This window comes from Sinocyclocheilus rhinocerous, unplaced genomic scaffold, assembly GCF_001515625.1.
Source record: "Sinocyclocheilus rhinocerous isolate Xijiao unplaced genomic scaffold, SAMN03320098_v1.1 scaffold106, whole genome shotgun sequence".
In the NCBI taxonomy this organism is placed as follows: Eukaryota; Metazoa; Chordata; class Actinopteri; order Cypriniformes; family Cyprinidae; genus Sinocyclocheilus; species Sinocyclocheilus rhinocerous.
Genome location: NW_015633181.1, coordinates 819580 through 841343, shown reverse-complemented (window position 1 = coordinate 841343; position 21764 = coordinate 819580). Strand labels below are relative to the sequence as shown.

Below are 21764 nucleotides of genomic sequence, written 5' to 3'. Positions count from 1 at the left end.
ATGTAAACAGTATGTTATATGTTTATCAGTTGGACTGATAAAACCAACCCTGACTGCTGGAGATTGCTTAAGCTGGCCAATCAGGGCAGAGCTTACCGTTTTGAGAAAACTGAGACTTCCAGTCCCTTTATTCTACTGATTAAGTGACTGACTTTTCCTGGCCTCTTTAATTGGTTCAACACTCCCTTTGGCTCTGAAAGTTCTGACACTAAATACAATAAAAGAGGGGGCCATCTGAGATGTTAAGAGATTTCTGTGTTAAAAGTAATTACGCCCATTTAATTGCAGTAATTAGTCCAGTTAATGAGGAACTTGGCTAAAGCAGTGTGTGATCCAGACATAGCTGCTGTTTGTGAGGTTGTTTAGGTGTTGTGCTGTTAACATTTGATTTGATTTGACAGGGTGACGAAGCCGCGGTTGGACTTTAGAGCTCTTCTGTCGCTACGGGAGATGCATCTCTGATCTGCCATGCCAACAGAGCTGTCCCCCTCATCCGAAACAGAGATGAAAAACCTGTGTTTTAGAGGAGAACAGTGAGCTCAGTACAAACACATCCACACTATTTAACCAAAAATTAATTTGCAAACAGGCTGTCAATGCTTGGTGTTATACGACAAAACATTATACATGAAAGATACAATCTCTCTTCCATGGTGAGTTTTGGACATGATTTTTAAGCAATTGGGACCCTGCAGAATTTTTGGAAATTTAGATTTTTTTCCATGTTATTATAGTGTTTGTTATTATTATTATTATTATGTTATTATAGCATATGAATATAAAAAAGTATATATATATATATATATTAATAAATAATTAATGAACTGAATATATTTGTCATATATTTCTTATGCTCTTGACACTATAATAACTTAAAAATATATTTATTTTATTTTATTCTTAATATATCCATACATCATTTTTATTTTTTAATCATTCATATTTTATTGTCAGATCAGATGTCAGAACTATATCATTATAAAGAAAATGTAAAGACATTGTAGGCAAATTTTTACAACATTTTTAATGAACAAATCAGGCAAATGTCCTCTGTAACACAAATATAATAATTCATTTATTTAAAAAGTTTTTCTTAGATGCATGCTTTAGCAGTAGCAGTGTATATATTTCATGTGTTCAGTCTAAATTAGTGTTTTTCAGATCTTTGAAATCTCATCTTAACATCTAAACATACATGAACATTTCTGAATGCTAACAGATAGCTGCTGAAAACCTGAAAGATTCATTGCACTGATGTATTGGCTGCACCCATTGTGTGAATAGACTTTTGTTTTGCTATTCGCCGTTTGATTTAGCTCTTGGTGTGAGCAAACCTTAAATACAGTAAATTCACTAGAAATATGGCCAGCGGTATGACAATCTGACCGACAGTTTGGAGTTCACATAGTTCATTCATCTTGCATAACCGCTCTAACACAAATGAGCTCAAACAGCTCAAGTGGTACCTGCTCTGCTCTATCAGAAGGTGAATTGGTCATTAGAGTTGTACGGCTCATGCATCAGGACTCCTACAGAGGACTGCAGTCCTGGTACTGTTCAGACTGTTCTGGGTCTGACTGATTATACACACAAGCGTACCTGGTTAGAGATTGGAGCCAGCGTCAGTGCTGCCAATCACAGCTGGGGTTCCTCACACCACAATGCCAGGAAAAAGACTCAGAGTGTGACAGACAGGAAGACACATGGTAGATCTGTTGAACCCAGTGAGCCGTCTTGATGTCTACTATCTTCATAAGCAACATCGTTAGTTGCTAAAATAGTCTAATTTGGAACACTCTTCACATGAAGCACAGAGGAGACTTACAGTTGAGTTCATTAGAGTTTTGGGTTAACATCTGCTTTGTTAATGAGGTGATAGTCTAGCATACATAATTACTGGGTAAACAGTCAGATGTTTAATTAGACTGAACTTTTTAAGAGCTTAAGTTAAGTGAATTTTGAAAATTTCTAATCAATATTTCTCCACCATTTTGAATGATTTTTCCAACTTGTAAAAGTGCATGTAGCATCCTATGACCCCTTTAAAAATTTTTTAAAAATTTAAAAAAGAAATTGCTTAAAAACTATTTAAAATCCATTAATAACAAATAAGAAAAGAGAACAATACATAAATAAAAGTGCAATCTAAAGTCAAGTCAAGTACAATACTGGTTGTGTCAAAGCAGCTTTACAGTGTCAAACAGGAAAATAGTTTGTCAATAATGCAAGAAGACAATAACAAAGAGTAATTTTTCCAGCTAAAGTCAGTTCATTGATTATTCAGTCACCATCCAGTTCAGCTCTCTTCCAATAGTGTTTGTGCACTAAAGAAAGTATCTTAAACTAAAGTAACTAAAACTGAAATTCTTAAAAACATTTTTGTTAATTGAAATTTTGTTAACTGAAATAAAATTTAATTTAATATTTATTAAAATATTATATATAATATTCAACTCAATTAAAATTAGAAATGTTGCCCTGGCAACTAACTAAAATATGATTTATTAGAAGCACTGAAATTACTAACTGGAAAAAAAATGATATAAGAAAATAAATTGAACCTAAATAGTAATATTTTAAAAGAACAAAAACTAATAAAATTACAAAAGCACATAACAAAATTACTAAACACTACAATTAAAACCGAAAATATAAAAATAAAAGCTAAGCAAAATATTAATATGCAGTTCACTAGGTTGTGAAACATTTTAGTGCAAATAGCCTCCTTGTGCATTTGTTTTTCAGAGGAGATCCAGATCTCCTGCCTTGAATCTTAACACATAAAGGCCAAAGAAACTTGCTTGCTTCTGTTCTTCATGGTACTCATGAGCTGAACAAGTGTTTTGCATGCTTGAAAGCATCTTTATTTCACTTGAGTCCATCTGACCTTGGAAGAAACAAAGTGTTCTCGATTTTCCAAGTTCAGGGATTTGTGAAATATATTCAAGTCAAGGTCAAGTCTAGACATTCTCAGAGATGTTTAGAGGTTTAGATGTTTGTGAAACAATCCTTGGTGTTAAGAAGTCAGTTTCGCTGCTCTAACATTTTAGTGCAAATAGCCTCCTTGTGCATTTGTTTTTCAGAGGAGATCCAGATCTCCTGCCTTGAATCTTAACACATAAAGGCCAAAGAAACTTGCTTGCTTCTGTTCTTCATGGTACTCATGAGCTGAACAAGTGTTTTGCATGCTTGAAAGCATCTTTATTTCACTTGAGTCCATCTGACCTTGGAAGAAACAAAGTGTTCTCGATTTTCCAAGTTCAGGGATTTGTGAAATATATTCAAGTCAAGGTCAAGTCTAGACTCTCAGAGATGTTTAGAGGTTTAGATGTTTGTGAAACAATCCTTGGTGTTAAGAAGTCAGTTTCACTGCTCTGTTGCCCAGCGTCAGTGTATTTTTACACGTCGAGCTGAGCAACATCTCTCACCCTGTTACAATACATATTCATATACTTTTTAAAAATCCTCTGTGTTGACCCAGACAGACAGCCCGGGAAAAACCTGTATATTCATTCATTGCATAAATTGATAATATCCAGTGGGACGTATCTAAAAGTTGTTTCCATGGTAATTTGCTGGAGAAGCGGCACCCATATAAACTGTGCAAAACTTGAGAAGTTAACAAGACACAAGGGGAATACATTCTACACCATTAGCATCAAGCCTTTTTCTCTCTTCCTTTCTTTCTGTCAATCCATGACTTGCTGTCTCAGGCGTTTCTCGTAAAATTCCATAGGATAAATAAATGAAATTGTTTGCATATACAGTATGTATATAAAAAATTATATGGATTACTCAGATAATTTGGTTTAAATGTTTGAATAAATTCATACTGCATTTTCAGATTTTTGATGCAGAATGTTTTTAGACATGCTAAATTTATTTCAAGATTATTTGATTAATAGAAAGTTCAAATGAACTTTATTTTAAATATAAATCTTTTGTTACATAAATATCTCTACTTTTAAATCTTTACTTTGGATCAATTTAATGCTGCCTTGCAAAATAAAAGTATTACTTTTTTTAATGCAACCTTCAATGCAGCCTTCATGAGCATTAAAGGAACTTCTTTTAAAAATATTAAAAATCGTAATTATTCCAAACCTTTGACCGGCAGTGTAATTAAGTATGAAATATAATTATGTACATATGTAGGCTTGTATTTATATAAGGACATTAACTTCAGACATTATCCTTCTTGATTTTATGCTCTGGGTTGACGGGTGGATGTTGAGCAAAGGCTTCCGGGAGACTTCGGAGCTCATCACAGAGCATCTAATCAGCCCCCTTCTCTCTCTCTAAGTTTTTAGCAACCTTGACCTTTCCTCTGCAATAAAACCTGCCTGTCAATCACAGATGTCTATCAGGACTGTCGTCTCAGAAGAGAGAAACAGACAAAATAAGAGAGCAGAATACCAGGATTTTCTTCTCACATTGTATTTCAAAATGTAAATCCCAGCTGATTAGGGGTTCAGAATTACTGTGCACATGCATCTGACCTCACTCATATACTTGCATATTAATTTACTCCAAGAGATTAAAAAAATGTAAGCAGAAATATAAAGGCATATGCAAGCGCATAGATAAACCAGTGTCTGTTTACTTTACCTCTGTTTGTTAGCGTTATGCCTTGTGTTGTTTTCTCTTCACTTCCATGGCTTTATTTGTTTCTGACAAGCTGTCATTTCCTCACAGGCCTTTGTTCTTTCAAATAGCATGCATTACGCTTTCTCTCTCTCTCCTGTCACTCTGATCAATTGTTTTCTGAAGAGTTTGGTGCAGAATGAAAGAGTCTTAGTGAGGCTGCCTATGAGATTTGAGTATTTGCACATGCGTGTGTTCCTCGTGTACAGAGAAAATCTAGAATTACCTAGAATTCATTTTACATTTTAGATTAAAGAAACAGAAGAATTTTCCTTTTTTTATGCTATAGGTGAGCTGTTATTTATAATATTACAGGCTATTCAACTCTTTCCTGCAATTCTGTAAACCTGCAGTCTTCAATACAAATTTGCAAGTCAGAGATGCCAAACTTGAACTTGGTATCACAACGAAATTCGCACAAGCTTGCGTCTTCCGAATGGATTATGTCTTAATTACATATTTCAAATGAGTACAAAAATCTAACAAATGTTTATTCTTTGGCTCGAATCACCTTAAAAACTAATACAATCTAATATAACGTTTATAATATGTAATCTTTTCTATAGTGCAGAATGACAGTAGTGATTATCTAAATATGTTTTGTTTTATTACCCACAATGCTTTGTTTAAATCTCACTGCACAGATTGCACTGTGAAGGAATGGGGGAAAGTGACACTTTTAAGCATAGGAAAGCAAAGAGAGAGAAAGGTAAATAGGGAGAGAGAGAGATACAAAAAGGGAGAGGTGAATAACAAATCAAACCCTTACTTAGAAAGCGCAGACTATTTCTGATCTTATAACAATGTTCCTCTGGATTTACAGCATGCTTCAGGAGACGGATGGCCAAATAAGATCATTATTATTTCCTTGGGCATGTTCTCTCCCTCCTTCTGTGCAAACTGTCATGGGATAACCTCCTGAAAAATTGGCCTCACTAAACCTACAGGAGTCTAGAGCTGTTTGAAAACACTAGAGCTTTTCAATCCCGGTGCATTTCCCTTTGATATCGAACATGTATAGCGATGCTGTATTAATCATAGAACTGGATTTGAACGGATATGACGCTAAATTCAAACTCAGCTTAGATTAAATCCAGAGACAGCAGGGATACCTCAGAACGCAGGAAAGGGTTTTGTTGTTTATCTCTTTGATGAAATCAGTTGTTCTTCTTCAGTAAGCCCCAGAAGTTTATTGTCTGTAGCTGTGTTCCGATTCTCATGGTCCTCTCTCACTGCTCCCTACACACTGAGCAGGGGACATTTGTAGAACTTCACTTCACTTGCCAGAATTTGTTCATTTGGAATGCCCTGCAATGTCTTCAAACACTTAAGATGACACAATAAAACAAGATAAATATATTACCATTCTATCATACTGTATATATGTAAAAAAAAAAAAATAATAAATAAATATATATATATATATATATAATAATTTTATATGTACAGTATGCACATTCCCTGTGTATCTTATTTCACTTTTCCTTTGACTGATGGCTGTCATTCATCTTATGACGTAATGACTGTGCAGGCAGCAGTATCAGTAAGATGATGTTAATAACAAACTCATAATGCAACGGCCTTTATTTTGAGGTCCACGAAGCGGCTCAATTTTTAACAGGTTTCATCAGGACAGAAATGCAGTGACCTCTCCTCCATGTGGGTGGAAAGCTGTCTGAACGTCCACACTTTAATATATTCCACAAGCTGCCAACAATTAAATCATGCGCTTTCAGGTATAACAGCACTTTTTCCACATGGCTAAGCTGTGTGTCAGAGAAGAGCTGCTAATGTATGAGCTCAGTAAATGATAGGCTACGTGCTGTTCACTAACACCTACACAACTACGCTTTATTTTGTTTGGCGTTGAGCGTGAGTCAACTTTTGCTTTCTCTTCCTGCTGCCCAAAAGTGGTTTATTATAAAATGTAAACTTGTAAAAAAAAGTGTATACACACACACACACACACACACATTATACTGCCTTTATTTTTTTTAAAGTGAAAAAATGTGAAAACACAGTATATGCAACATTGGATGTTTTAAACAGTATTTTAATGCACGGTAACATATCTCATTAAATTGCATGCTTAACAGAGCAAGTTATATTTATTTAACTTGCTGAATTAAGCATGCAATTTAGGCCCTGTTTACACTAGTGCGTTTTCGTTTTAAAACTGCGTTTTAAAATGAAAATGTTCCTCGTCTACACTTGCGCTTTCTCTGCGTTTCAGAAACGATCTCCATCCACACTACACAACTGAAAACAGATGTCACATTACCATTCATGCAGGTACAACAATGAGCATGATGTTATTGTTTACACGGCCGTCAAGGATACGCAGAGCGAATGTTGGCAGCCACGCCATTGTTTTCAAAAGTCTCCGTTTTGGTCCGGATACACTGAAACGCAACCCCGGAGTTTTCAAACTAAAATGGGGTCTGCAGCGTTTTTGAAAGTCTCCGTTTTTTCGAGGGTCGAAAACACTGGAGTAGTGTAAACAACAGGCATAACCATAGCAAAAGTTATGCATTTTAAAAACGAAAACGCACTAGTGTAAACGTAGCCTTAATGAGACATGACAGTGTAGCATCTCATTAAATAAATAAATAAATATATATATACAATTTTGTGTAGAAATGTCTTAACTTTTGGAAGTCTGATCAAATGTGTGAAAAATCTTAAAAAGCGCAGTTGATATTACTCCCAATTGAAAATGAAAGGTCAACTGCATTGCATTGTGGAACAGGGTTTGGTTCGTCCCTGTCCAAAATTGAACTTGTGCTATTGATTTGGTTTTGTCAGTTCAGTGGTTTGTTCTCATCTGTAAGGATCCATTTCGAAACTCAGGGTCCACTTTCTGGGAGCTAGACAATCACAAACAACTGCATTGCATTGTGGAACAGGGTTTGGTTCGTCCCTGTCCAAAATTGAACTTGTGCTATTGATTTGGTTTTGTCAGTTCAGTGGTTTGTTCTCATCTGTAAGGATCCATTTCGAAACTCAGGGTCCACTTTCTCCCATTCTGGGAGCTAGACAATCACAAACACTCTCTATCTTTTTAAGAACCGAGAGCTTCATCCATCAGTGTCAGCTCTAATATTGTGGTTCGTACTGATGTCTGTTGGGCAGGTAGGACCTTTGTTTTGGCCGTTTATGTTTTTTGACATGTTGACTTGCAGCACTCTGCACTCTGACACCTGCCTGCCAAAGCGAATAAAAGCAATTTCAGACTATTTAAATACCTCAGCACTCTCTACGTCTCTCTGCGGGATTCTCACAGGCTAGAAAAAAAAACATGCTGGATATGTGAAAGACTTAGCTTGACTTTAGGCTGCCTGCCTGACTGACATGTAAAGTGACCAACCACACTTTTTTTATTTGCTTTTACATGCCGTTTAGGGGAGGAGTTATCTGAAATAGACTATAATGCATGTGTCAGCTTGAGTCTAAGGAAAATTCAACATTATATGGGCTGTATTGTGCCCTTAAAGGTGTTATTTATTTGCAGAAGTGCACTGGGATTAGTCTTTCCATGTCACAGTCTATAAAAACACGGTTGAATTGCCTCTTTTAGAGATGAATGACTGTCTACAGCTTCAGGTTTAATCTGACTGGAAGGTTTGACATTGTGGCTTTGCGAAGCAGCTGTTTATTGCCACTGGAATGATCTGATCACACTTCTATTACAGAAAGTGTCATCTTGATAAATGGGATTCACTCTGGAGTGACATATGCTCTATGTGTTCTTAATAGGAGAGAGATTGTGAGGTCAGTGCTTGATTTACAGCTATTTTAAGGCTTTAGATCTGTTTATTGGAAAGAGATTATGGGATGAAAGGAGGATGTGTTTGTGAGCAGTTTGTGAGCCTCTAAACAATGTGAGGAAAGAATCCAGTTTATGCTCCCAGATTTATTGTGTGATTTATGGTCTTGGAGAAACAAGAGCACGTAGCATTTTAATTGCAGTCAGCAGCAGATGTGTTTGTAAACAAAAGATTGAGTTGCTTTAATGTCACAGAATATTTGCTAACTTTTGAATATTTGCTAGCTTTTTAATTCTGGAAACAAAACCAGCTAATCTGATAAAGTTAAGCTAATAAAATGTACAGTGAGCAGAGGCGGCGGGCTTGAGAACGGCGCGGCCGGCGATTTCAACGACGGAGCGTCCGGAAGGACATGTGACGACCCCGGGCTGGACTCCGCTTCGTCCACGGGGAAAGCAGATCCGGCGATCCACAGTGCGAAGTTGAACGTATTTCCTCAGCAACCAGCACGGATCAGCTCTAGGCATGACGAAGCAGATATCGTCCTCTTTTGGAAGGCCAACCAAAGTAGTTTCGCTTTCACAACGAAACACACAGCGCCTTCACGACATGGCGGCGGCAACAACAATACTACAGCGAGAATAAAAGTTACGCCTTCTTTCTTTGCGTGAACATTTGGGCGGCGTTATGCAAATCTTCCCACATCGTGATGTAGACATGTGGGGGCGTGTTAGAACGAGCCGTTTTAGGTAGGTGTGGTTGACTCTTAACTTTTATAAAGAATATCTCTTTGGATTTGAGACTTTAGTCTTTGCAACTTTACAGATCTTCTTTATGCACCAAGAGCTTGTAACACTCCAAAGAGAAAGGGAAAATTTAAATCGCATCATATGACCCCTTTAAATGTAGATGTACTTATTATTCAATAATATTGATGAGAGTAAGTTTTTTTTTATGTAAAATTTTTAGGCCTATCCAATGCCTTCTTTATATTTATATATATTTTACATAATGTGGCCACAATAAAAATATAATCTTTAATATAAAATATCTGTGAAATATTATTATGTATATGTTCTTTGCTAAAAAACTTTTAGTCAGATTTTGCTATTTTACTATAACTTATTTACTATTACATTATTTATTAATATTTTGAATTTACTTAATTTTAATTTTAGTAATTTTGCTGTTTTTGTTTAATGTTTTTAAATATTTTTTTAAATTATTTTTAAAACTTGTACAAATTTATTTAATTTTAGTCATTTTAACACACTTATTTAATTTCAGTTTTATAAGCATATACAGTATATTTTAATACATTTTTTTAAGATTTTATTTTTTTTTGCTTTTTTTTAATTAAAAAATGTTTTTTTTTTTTTTTTTTTTTTTTTTTTTTATAGTTTTAGTTTGTTTTAGTTTCCGTTAACGATCACAACATTGGTCATATAATTCACAATTATATTTTGAATGGCTGTCAATGACATTAATGCTTTTTGCTGACAGATGTTGTAGTAAAAATGTCTACCAGCATAGGCTGACTAGTTCATGCTACTCTGCTGAAATAAAGCTGGCTAAATCTAGTCTTAGCTAGTTTAAGCTGGTCTCCCAGCTTGGCCAAGCTAGTTTTCAGCTAGTTGGACTCCCAAATGTGTATTTTCAATTCAGTTATTTATCAGTATTAACGGCACGCAAACAGCATATTTGTTTCTTTCCTTATTGCTGGTTTAATGGACAATTAAATTAAATTATAGCAATTTGTGAAGACTGGATAAAGATTAAAACAAGTATACAAAGCAATAAGACAAAGAAACATCCAGAGATTTGAATGCACCCAATGGAGGTTTCAGCTTTCTGACCTTTTATTAAAATTTTCGCGCCAACAAAACAATTACAATCCACAATTGATGATCTTCATTCTGCCTTCCACCAGTGTTCACTGGCACCATACTACGGGCTGATCCAATAATAAAGCAGAGCCATAGCTCCCGCTGAGAGTTTAACTGTGCGCTGGTCTCCAAATCTCTGATCCCTTTTTCGTCTGCCATTTACAGTCTGTGTCAGTGATGTTCTTTTTATCTCTTACTGTCTTCACTGTGTCGCCAAGCTACATCCTGTTAGAACACACTGTCATATAGTTCCCTAATTAGGGAGTAAAAACACACTCGAGATCTCATGCTGTTTGAATGCAGAAACAATAGCAGGTCTCAGAGGTCTCTGCTCTTCTGAGGTTCACAGTCTTCTTACAGCTTTATTTTGAAGCCATTCATGAGATGTATAGGACTATGAAGGCAAAATAAACCTTGATGATTGTCTCTGGTTGTCACAAAACACTTTAAAAGAGGTAATTAGGCTAAAAATTAAAATCTGTCATCATTTACTTACCCTCAGTGTTGTTCCAAATCCATATGATTTTCTGTCTTCATGCAGAATATTGAAAGGAGGACTGAGATTTGAGAACTAGGGTGGAAAATCTGAAAAATCATGATTTGGGAGCGACATGAGGGTGAAGAAATTATGACAGAAGTTTCATTTTTAGGCGAACTGTCCTTTTAAGACTGATTTAGCAAAACTGCACAATTATAGGGACTTGTGTGTTAGCATAAGAGAGTCTATACATTTGCAGCTGACTTTTCCTCAAGCCAGACAGTATTAAAGTTGCAGTGGAGAGCTGCTGTAATCCTATAGGAATGATTATAAAGAGACAGATGATCTGACAGCAGTTCAGTACAGCGTTTCCCTCGCACGTCTCAATAATGGAAGCACTTCCTGACAGATAAAACAACTCCAGATGTTATTTTCAGCACAGCTATATCACACGAGCAGGAAAACAAAAGAATTTCCTTCACACCTCAGTGAAATGTTACAAATATCAAATATCAGAGAGATGCCAACATGTGCAGTAGTGGTGGAAATGTTCAATAGCTTTTTTGTAGTCACTGGCTTTAAAAGTGTGAATATATGTATATATATATATATATATATATATATATATAAATAAAAAAATAAAAATTAATTAATTAAAAAATATATATATATATATACTGTATATTACAACTAGACCTTCAAGCCAGTGATCATCAAGCATTTTCACTGTATGGAAAAGAACAGATTTGACATTTTGATAATAACTTTCATATTCCACAGAAAAAAAGGTCATTCAAGTTTTGAAAGACAGGGTAGGAAATTACAGAATTCTCAATTTAGACTCAATGATCTTTAGAAGGTATATTTATTTTTCTTTCTTTTTTGTTTACCGTTTTTTAACAATCATGCAACTTAATTATCAAAGATTAAAATAATTTTGTTTGAAATCTGAGGGAGTGCATGCAGTCTGAATGGTATGACGCATTTAAAAGTCAAAGAATGATCAACAACAGTCTCTGACATTCTCATAATGGCTGTTTTTGATCAAACTGGACTTTTATATTTTTTATCAAACATGCTTTTAAGAATCTTTGTGTCTGAATGATATGCTCGAATGACTCACTTCCTCTCAGTGGCAAATGAGGCCTGTCTTTCTGATTACAGTTTGTTTCTGATCATAAACATTTGTTGAGACTTTCAGGCCTGAAGTGCCGGCTGTCATTTTACAGCTCTCTCTCTCTCTCTCTCTCTGAACCCTTCTGAGAGCTCTCCTGTCTAGTGAGGTGTGTTAATCTTGAGATGAAAGACGTGCTGTAATTGCCTCATGCTTTCTTGTCCCTGAAAGATGCTGCTGTTCTTCAGCACTGAAGATCACAACAATATTGAACCTTTTGTGTCACTCCTAAGCTACAAATAATTACTTTGCAGGGAAGCATTGCCTTAATACATTAAAAATAGAATATTCAAATAGCATTACAAAACTTTTGTACAATGACTTTTTGAGCATTATTTGTAAAAATAAATAGTTGTTATATGAATGTGTGTGTGTGTGTGTGTGTGTGTATATATATATATATATATATATATATTTAAATCCATTTTTTTCTTTTAATCTTTCAAATTGTACGATGGCCCCCTGGGGATCTGTATAGCCCAGTTTAAAAATCACTGTCTTAGACAGAATTAGGTTTGTTAGTATTAATTTTCAATCTGTTTGGACTTTGCAGAGGATGGAACTGTACAAACTCGGAGAGGAGGAGAGTCAGAATCAGAGAGCGAGTTTGACCCTTTCACCAGCAAACAGGAGCCACCAACTGACGTCCAGCAGCTCACAACAGATGCGGTACCAATCCTCCCCAACCTAAGACTGCTCAAACTCCACTCAGCTCTGCTAACCAAGAGCTTTGAGGGAGATCAGCAGTTTTTTAAAGAGGCAACGCACACCATGCCAACAGTCTCTACCTCTACATCTAACACTGAACATTCACTTCTGGTGCCTCAGGAGGATGCAACATTCTTCACTGACCTTGCGACCACATTGACCATGACTGCGGCAACATCTGTGGAACAAAGAAGGCCCAGCAAGAGCCGTAGTAGAACATCAGAGAAGATGGTAGTCACCTCTCAGCCTCTCACAAACCCCACCATTCCAATAAGCACTCCTACAAGCACAGGTCAAAAGACAGCTCTCAACACAACAACAAAGAAATCTTTTGACAAGGAAAGCACTTTGCCACCACTGTCTCGGTCAACTTCACCTAAGAAAGAACCACGGAGGCCGGAGGGGAAAACCACACCAGGATATTCCTCTGAGACATCTCCAGGTACAGTACAAAGAGAACATTAAAACAGATTGATATGGATGGATATAGATATGGATGGTTATAGATGCATATGGATAGAAAATTAAATAGATTGATATGGATGCTAGATATGAATAGATATGGATGGATATATGAGGACATTGATAGATATAGATGGATATGAATAAATAGATAGATATGGATGGTAGATATAGATAAATATGGCAAGATATGGATGGCTAGACCTGGAGGATATAGTTGGATATGGATGGATAGATATTATATAGATGGATATGGATAGATACGGATGATATAAATGGGTATGGATAGATATGGATAGATGGATAAGGATAGATATGGATGGATAGATATGTATAATAATTATAGACATATGCAGTTGTATATGAATGTGGATATATGGATATGAATAGATATGGATGGCTAGATACAGAGGACATAGATGGATTTGGACAGGTAGATAAATATGGATATAGATATGAATGGACATATGAGGACATGGAAGGATATAGATGAATATAGATAGATAGATAGATAGATAGATATGGATTGTAGATATAGAGAGAAATGGCTATGTATGGATGCTAGATCTGGAGGATATAGATGCATATGGATAGAAAGATATAGATATGGATAGATACAGATGGATATAGATGGATAGATAGATATGATATAAATGGGTATGGATAGAAACAGATAAAATGGATATGGATAGATGGATAAGGATAGATATGGATGGATAGATATGTATAATAATTATAGACAGATATGCAGTTGTATATGAATGTGGATATATGGATATGAATAGATATGGATGGCTAGATACAGAGGACATAGATGGATTTGAACAGGTAGATAAATATGGATATAGATATGAATGGACATATGAGGACATGGAAGGATATAGATGAATATAGATAGATAGATAGATAGATAGATATGGATTGTAGATATAGAGAGAAATGGCTATGTATGGATGCTAGATCTGGAGGATATAGATGCATATGGATAGAAAGATATAGATATGGATAGATACAGATGGATATAGATGGATAGATAGATATGATATAAATGGGTATGGATAGAAACAGATGGATATAGATGGGTATGGATAGATAGATATATATAGATTGATATGGATAGATAGATATGGAAATTGATGGGTATGGATAGATATGAATGGACAGATATGTATAATTAATTATAGATACGGATGTAGATATATATGAATATGGATAGATGGATATGGATATGGATATGGATAGATATGGATGGATATAGATGGGTTTGGATAGATAGATGAGTATAAATGGATATGGATAAGGATAGATATGGATGGATAGATATGTATAATAATTATAGACGGATATGCAGTTGTATATGAATGTGGATATATGGATATGAATAGATATGGATGGCTAGATACAGAGGACATAGATGGATTTGGACAGGTAGATAAATATGGATATAGATATGAATGGACATATGAGAACATGGAAGGATATAGATGAATATAGATCGACAGATAGATAGATAGATAGATAGATAGATAGATAGATATAGAGAGAAATGGCTATGTATGGATGCTAGATCTGGAGGATATAGATGCATATGGATAGAAAGATATAGATATGGATAGATACAGATAGATATAGATGGATAGATAGATATGATATAAATGGGTATGGATAGAAACAGATGGATATAGATGGGTATGGATAGATAGATATATATAGATTGATATGGATAGATAGATATGGAAATTGATGGGTATGGATAGATATGAATGGACAGATATGTATAATTAATTATAGATACGGATGTAGATATATATGAATATGGATAGATGGATATGGATAGATATGGATGGATATAGATGGGTTTGGATAGATAGATGAGTATAAATGGATATAGATGGATAAGGATAGATATGGATGGATAGATATGTATAATAATTATAGACATATGCAGTTGTATATGAATGTGGATATATGGATATGAATAGATATGGATGGCTAGATACAGAGGACATAGATGGATTTGGACAGGTAGATAAATATGGATATAGATATGAATGGACATATGAGAACATGGAAGGATATAGATGAATATGGATATGGATAGATGGATAAGGATAGATATGGATGGATAGATATGTATAATAATTATAGACAGATATGCAGTTGTATATGAATGTGGATATATGGATATGAATAGATATGGATGGCTAGATACAGAGGACATAGATGGATTTGGACAGGTAGATAAATATGGATATAGATATGAATGGACATATGAGGACATGGAAGGATATAGATGAATATAGATAGATAGATAGATAGATAGATATGGATTGTAGATATAGAGAGAAATGGCTATGTATGGATGCTAGATCTGGAGGATATAGATGCATATGGATAGAAAGATATAGATATGGATAGATACAGATAGATATAGATGGATAGATAGATATGATATAAATGGGTATGGATAGAAACAGATGGATATAGATGGGTATGGATAGATAGATATATATAGATTGATATGGATAGATAGATATGGAAATTGATGGGTATGGATAGATATGAATGGACAGATATGTATAATTAATTTGCAGTTGTATATGAATATATATATATGGATATGAATAGATATGGATGGCTAGATACAGAGGACATAGATGGATTTGGACAGGTAGATAAATATGGATATAGATATGAATGGACATATGAGAACATGGAAGGATATAGATGAATATAGATCGATAGATAGATAGATAGATAGATAGATAGATAGATATAGAGAGAAATGGCTAGGTATGGATGCTAGATCTGGAGGATATAGATGCATATGGATAGAAAGATATAGATATGGATAGATACAGATAGATATAGATGGATAGATAGATATGATATAAATGGGTATGGATAGAAACAGATGGATATAGATGGGTATGGATAGATAGATATATATAGATTGATATGGATAGATAGATATGGAAATTGATGGGTATGGATAGATATGAATGGACAGATATGTATAATTAATTATAGATACGGATGTAGATATATATGAATATGGATAGATGGATATGAATAGATATGGATGGATAAACATAACTAGATACAGAGGATATAGATGGATTTAGACAGGTAGATAAATATGGATATAGATGGATATGGACAGCTACAGATGGATATGGCTAGATATGGATGAAAGATATAGATGGATATGGATGTTGATCTCTATGACAATGCACAGGCCTCAGAGCTAATGGAGGATTATTGCACAGCCAACCAAACATAAGACGGCTGTAAAAGGGGTGACTTCAGAATGGTGCCCTTTTCTCTCTCTCTGTCTTTCTTTTTCCAGCTCACTGCGATATGAACTTCACAGACGCTGAGGGTTATATTGAGCTCCCCCCGGATGTCTCATTTGATTCCCACATTCATTGCACCTGCCTGGTTACTGTATATCTGGGTTATGGTATTGAGATTCAGGTCAGTACTTTTTCATCTAACGCTTTTATCATATGCAGATTAGGAGAAGCATCTCTCTGGCACATCTTTGTCTCTCAAGGGCACAGAGTGTCATTTTCATCTCCTCTGCATTTAACATTGAAATTTCATAAGTGTATATAGAAATTTAAAAAGTCTCAGCCTGTCCCTACAGGCTCAGTATGACAAGATATTCTCTTCTGAGCTTTCTGCATAACTAAATGGAGATGCGATAAATATTAATTTTCCTAAATAGCAAGTATGGACTGACAAGCCTGACAACTGCATACAGTCCACTGCAATTGTAAAATTGCTATAGATAGAGGAACAATGCTTGAATGTGTGCCAATAATGTAAGAAATACAATACAATTGAGAATTTTAAAAAATGAAGAAACAGCATAGTTAAATTATTCAGTTAAGGAAAAAGATCAATGATATTAGTGACCGCTTCAAATCGCAGAATGATATCTTTGATAAACTAGTTTGATTATGAACAACAGAGTTCTTAGAAGAACTCATTAGTTGCAAAGAGTATTTACAAAATGTCTTACTTTATTACTCAAGCCAAGAGAGAACAAACCGTTCATTTTGAGCAAATGAAGTATCGCAGACACTGTTTATTCTGCGTTTCATGCAATCAAGTGGAACTTGTTATTGTTCCTGTCAGCCGTCAACTCGATATGGTTCGATCGAATGCACTGCAATTTCTCAGACCTCTAATTTTGGATTGATCAGAAGAGAGAGAAGTGCCTTTAAAAACTGATTGTGAGGAGACAGAACATCACACAGAAAAGTTTTAGAGACATGCAGACAGATGCTGCCAATTCTCTCTCAGGCATTTATAAAGGCCTCCAGTCTGAAGTTGTGAAAGTTTCCGTATGGAGTTCCAGGAGGACCGTCATGTTCACGTATCAGTGTGTTTGACTGCAGCACAGCTGCCGTGTCAAATGAAACAAAATTCCCTCTAAAAAGCCCTACAGTAGATATGTTGGAGGAGAGCGGCTCTGTTCTCTGCTGAATCATACATGTGACACTCACTTGATTTTCTGAACATTTTAGATGTGATGGCTTCATCAGGATTTTGACTACAAGTTGATCTCTGTGCTTTGGTGAATTTGGTTTTCTGAGTAATTGCTTGCAATATTCACCAACAGCTGACATTTTTCATTTATGTCTGAAGTCAACATTTTTTCATTTGTAATGCATATTGATCTTATTGAGTTGAGGCCAATTATGAAAATGCTAAAGAGTTTTTATGTTTGAGGATATTATAGTGAGTATAAAAGTTGAATGTACTGAATTGATCGCAAGTGTATCCTACAAACTTAAAACGTTGTGATCGTCTGTTTGCTTTTTTTTCATCTTGCAAAAACAAGACTTGTTAAAAATAACTGCTCTTTCCAGGCATTTGTAATTCTCCAAGTGGCCAATTTAAAGCCAGTGATTTTGAAATGTGCTTGCTCTGGAAGGGGATGCTAAAGGCACACTGGATGCATTTGTTTGTAAATGGATGTTTTTCTAGAGTTCTAGAGTTGTGTTTTCGATAGTGACTATTTAGAGGTTAAAAAGTCTATAACTGCAGGTTTTCCGGTGTTATAGTGTGATAGGTGGGTGGTGTAGCAAAGTGGTTAAAGATCTGGACCGCTAACAGTTGTGGGTTCCAACCTCAGAAGAAGTGAACTGCAAAACCATTATGCCCATATCTGGCAAAAAAAGAGATGCAATTCCATTGTCAAATGATTAAATAATTTCAGAAAGAAATAAATGTAAAAAGGTTATGGAAAAAAATTACTTTTCACAGACTTTTTGGATATGTCATTATTAATTCAATCCAGTAATTGGCCTTAACCATATATAACAATACTAAAAACATTCTTCATTTCTTTTTCTAAAGTACTACTCACAGAATTCAGAACTTCACAGTGTATTTTCATGTCCATATTAAAAGCCTCTGGTTTATGTGTTTTCTGATACTGCTATGAATTATGTGACAATATTTCTAGCTCAGCTTGTGCTTGTGCTGATTGGCCATCAACCATTATCTTTTATGTGACCAAGGTTGTGGTGATTCACGCCCATTTACTGTCATTTGTGGAACAGATGCTGAAGTACATGAGTCAGCTTCGCTCAAAATTATACCTCCTTAATATATATTCTTTCATAGAAGGTAGGGCTGCACGATAAATCGCATGCGATATTTAACGCGCATCTTGTCAGTAAAGCCATTCTGTAATCAGCGGTAAATCTCCATCATGTGCGGGATTTCACATGAAGCAGCATTAACTACACAGAGCCGTTGTTCACTGACAAGCTGCGCAAAACCACGATCATATTTTGCGCATGTTTTGCGCAGCTTGTCGGTGAACAACGGCACATGATGGAGATTTACCGCTGATTAAAGAACCGACTTTACTGACAAGATGCGCGTTAAATATCGCATGCGATTTATCGTGCAGCCCTAATAGAAGGTCTATTAGTTGTGAGAAGCTCTTGATCTAATCAATGCTTGTGTGCTGATGAACGGGTGGACAGTGTTTAGTAGTGAAACTGGAGTTTCAGTTGAGCTATAATTAGAGGTACCTTGTATTCACAGTGCCATCTCTCCAGGGTCCAGTGCTCTGTCGGCTAGACCCTTATTAACTTTCCACAAACTGGTCTGTTGGAGTCCTCAAAGGTCCTGTGAAAGGCCAAAAATCATTAAGATTCTCAACACCGTTTCATTTTAATTGCTTGTTGACCTGTTGACCATGACAGCGCTCATATTATTCCATACGCACTGCCCTGCTAACCCTTCCCAGCTCAGGTGTCAGGGAGCATTAACCGAACATCTGATGACACACTTTTAAACCTAGTTTATGGAAATTAAGGCCTTTGTGCTTGTTCAGTTGGCTTTTGAGTTTAAAAAGCTCAAATTATAGCAGAGCAAATGAGCTAATATTCACAGAAAGGAGTCGCTTGAACCTGAGGAGAATTTCAGGGTCTTGCCACCACATCTGAAATGAGTTTTTCAGTCAAGGTCTCAGTTGGAGAGATTGCTGTATTAATTTCACCTTGGCTCCGGTATGTGTCATAAAAAGCAGGGAGATGTAAAGCAAAAGAGTGTCAGGGATGGTTATTCCTCTCAGCGTGAGACTGACAAATCACAAGGGAAAGAGAAAAGCAAAGGCATCGGAAATATGAAGCTAAACTTATCATGCATGTATTCAAATATATGCCATTTTTTTCTACAGGTTATCAGCTCCTTCACCCTCTTTCAAATTATTATTTTATGTGGCTTCATTTACAAGTAAAGAAGGAAGGTCTGTGTAAACTCTGCTCTGGGTCTAGCATTATTTGTTTGCAAATATCACTTGGTTTTTAAAATAGCTACCATATAAGGAAATGATGGAATAAAGTATTATGTGTCTCTTTAAATGGACTTTTATACCGTTTTGTTTTCAACGCAGTAACGGCTAAAAGACACAGTTTGTCACAAAATTACCTGCAATTCGAGTTCATTAGAGTTAGGAACCGAGTTCCGCCTTTGAAAAAAATACCAGGACCGAATGAATTTCTTAAATTTCGGTTTCATTAGGTTCTCAAACGTGCATTCTTTTGCGAATGCAAACTACTAACTTACCGCAGCAACGCCGCTACTAAACTTACAGCCCAAAATATACCGCGAGAGCAGTGTGGTTTGATTTCAGAACGATTGACTCTTTTGAGCCGGTTTCTTTTATTGAATCAATACATCGCGCTAAAACAAAACTGGACGCCAGTGTAGTCCGGTTCCCGAACGAACGAATCTCTTATGTTGAGCCGATTCTTTTTAGTGGACCAAAAAACATACAGCGCGACCAGTGTAGTAGGATAAATATTAATGATTCTTATATGTCGATTCCCTTTAGTGAATCAAAATCATACAGCGCGACCAGTGTGGTTCCTGAATCGTATTCGAATGAATAAATTAATGAATGAAACATTATTATTTAATATTTTAAATTAATCGGTACTTAAAAGGTCTGTGAAAATTATTGGAAGTTATTTTAATAAACTTTTGGAATATGTGAATTTAATTCTGATATTTTATTTCTGTTCTGTTGATAGCATTTCCAAGAAACTGCTATTTTTTCCCCCCAGATATCTAATTCTCCAATGCTTGGTACAAATTCTCAAAGTGAATTAATATCTGTAATGCAACAAGAAAATTGTGTAGCACCTGTGCTGCTCTCACAGCGGTAAAAACATATCAGTGTGTATCAGTATCAGCTCTGAGTCAGTATGCTTATCTCAGAGGCACATGCAACAAAACCGATCAGAGGAACCTCCACACACCCTTTCATATTCTGGACCCACTGAAGTACACCCAAAACACACTTTCAGTTGAGCTGATTCTAATAGATATTTACACAGATGCAATCATGTAAGTCTGGAATATCACAGCCTACGTTTTGATCTGATTCTGCCCTTGTGCTGTAGGTGCTGAATGCGAGTTTGGATGACGGGATGGAGGCGGTTCTGGAGGATCTAGGTGGACCTGTGGCCTCAATACTTGCCAACAACTCAGTGTTATCCAGGGGTCTGGTGCTGCGGAGCTCTAGCAACCAGATCTCAGTGCAGTTCAGCAGTGAATGGCCCGCTCAGCCTGGCTTATTACTTCTGCGGTATAGAGGTAACATCTCACTGTTTTGTGCTATGTTTTTAATGATTTGCCTATATGTTAAAAGGAAAAAATCTATTTGCTATATGATTCTTACTGAGTCTGGCCTACAGAAAACAAATATTAGTACTGATTGGTTTGTAGAATAATGTAATGGAAATAAGCCTCAGGAATAAAACATCATTTCTCATGCTAGAGTCCTTGAGGGGTTAGATACAGATGGTACTCCTCAGTGTAAACATGTTGAGGTTGTTTTACAGAGGAGACAGACAGCATCTGTCTGTTTGGATATGTGTGTGTGTATGTGTCTACATGGGCAAAGAAATGTCCTAATACACACTAGACATTTATTTTCAGGCAGACAGCTCATTCAGAGAGACAGAATTGTTACATGGGCAGCACTCAGAGACATCACTGTCAGCAAGACATACAGACATAAAAGAAAAAACAGGTCTTACATACTTTTGAACGGTATATGTAGCTAATCAGACAGAATCCCTCATGTCTGTGTGTGTGTGTGTGTGTGTGTG

General features: G+C 35.8%; 1 pseudogene; it reads left to right on the top strand.

The window, feature by feature from the left end:
• LOC107743459 (seizure protein 6-like) overlaps nucleotides 1–21764 on the top strand; it is a 41041-nt pseudogene that overhangs the window by 5824 nt on the left and 13453 nt on the right.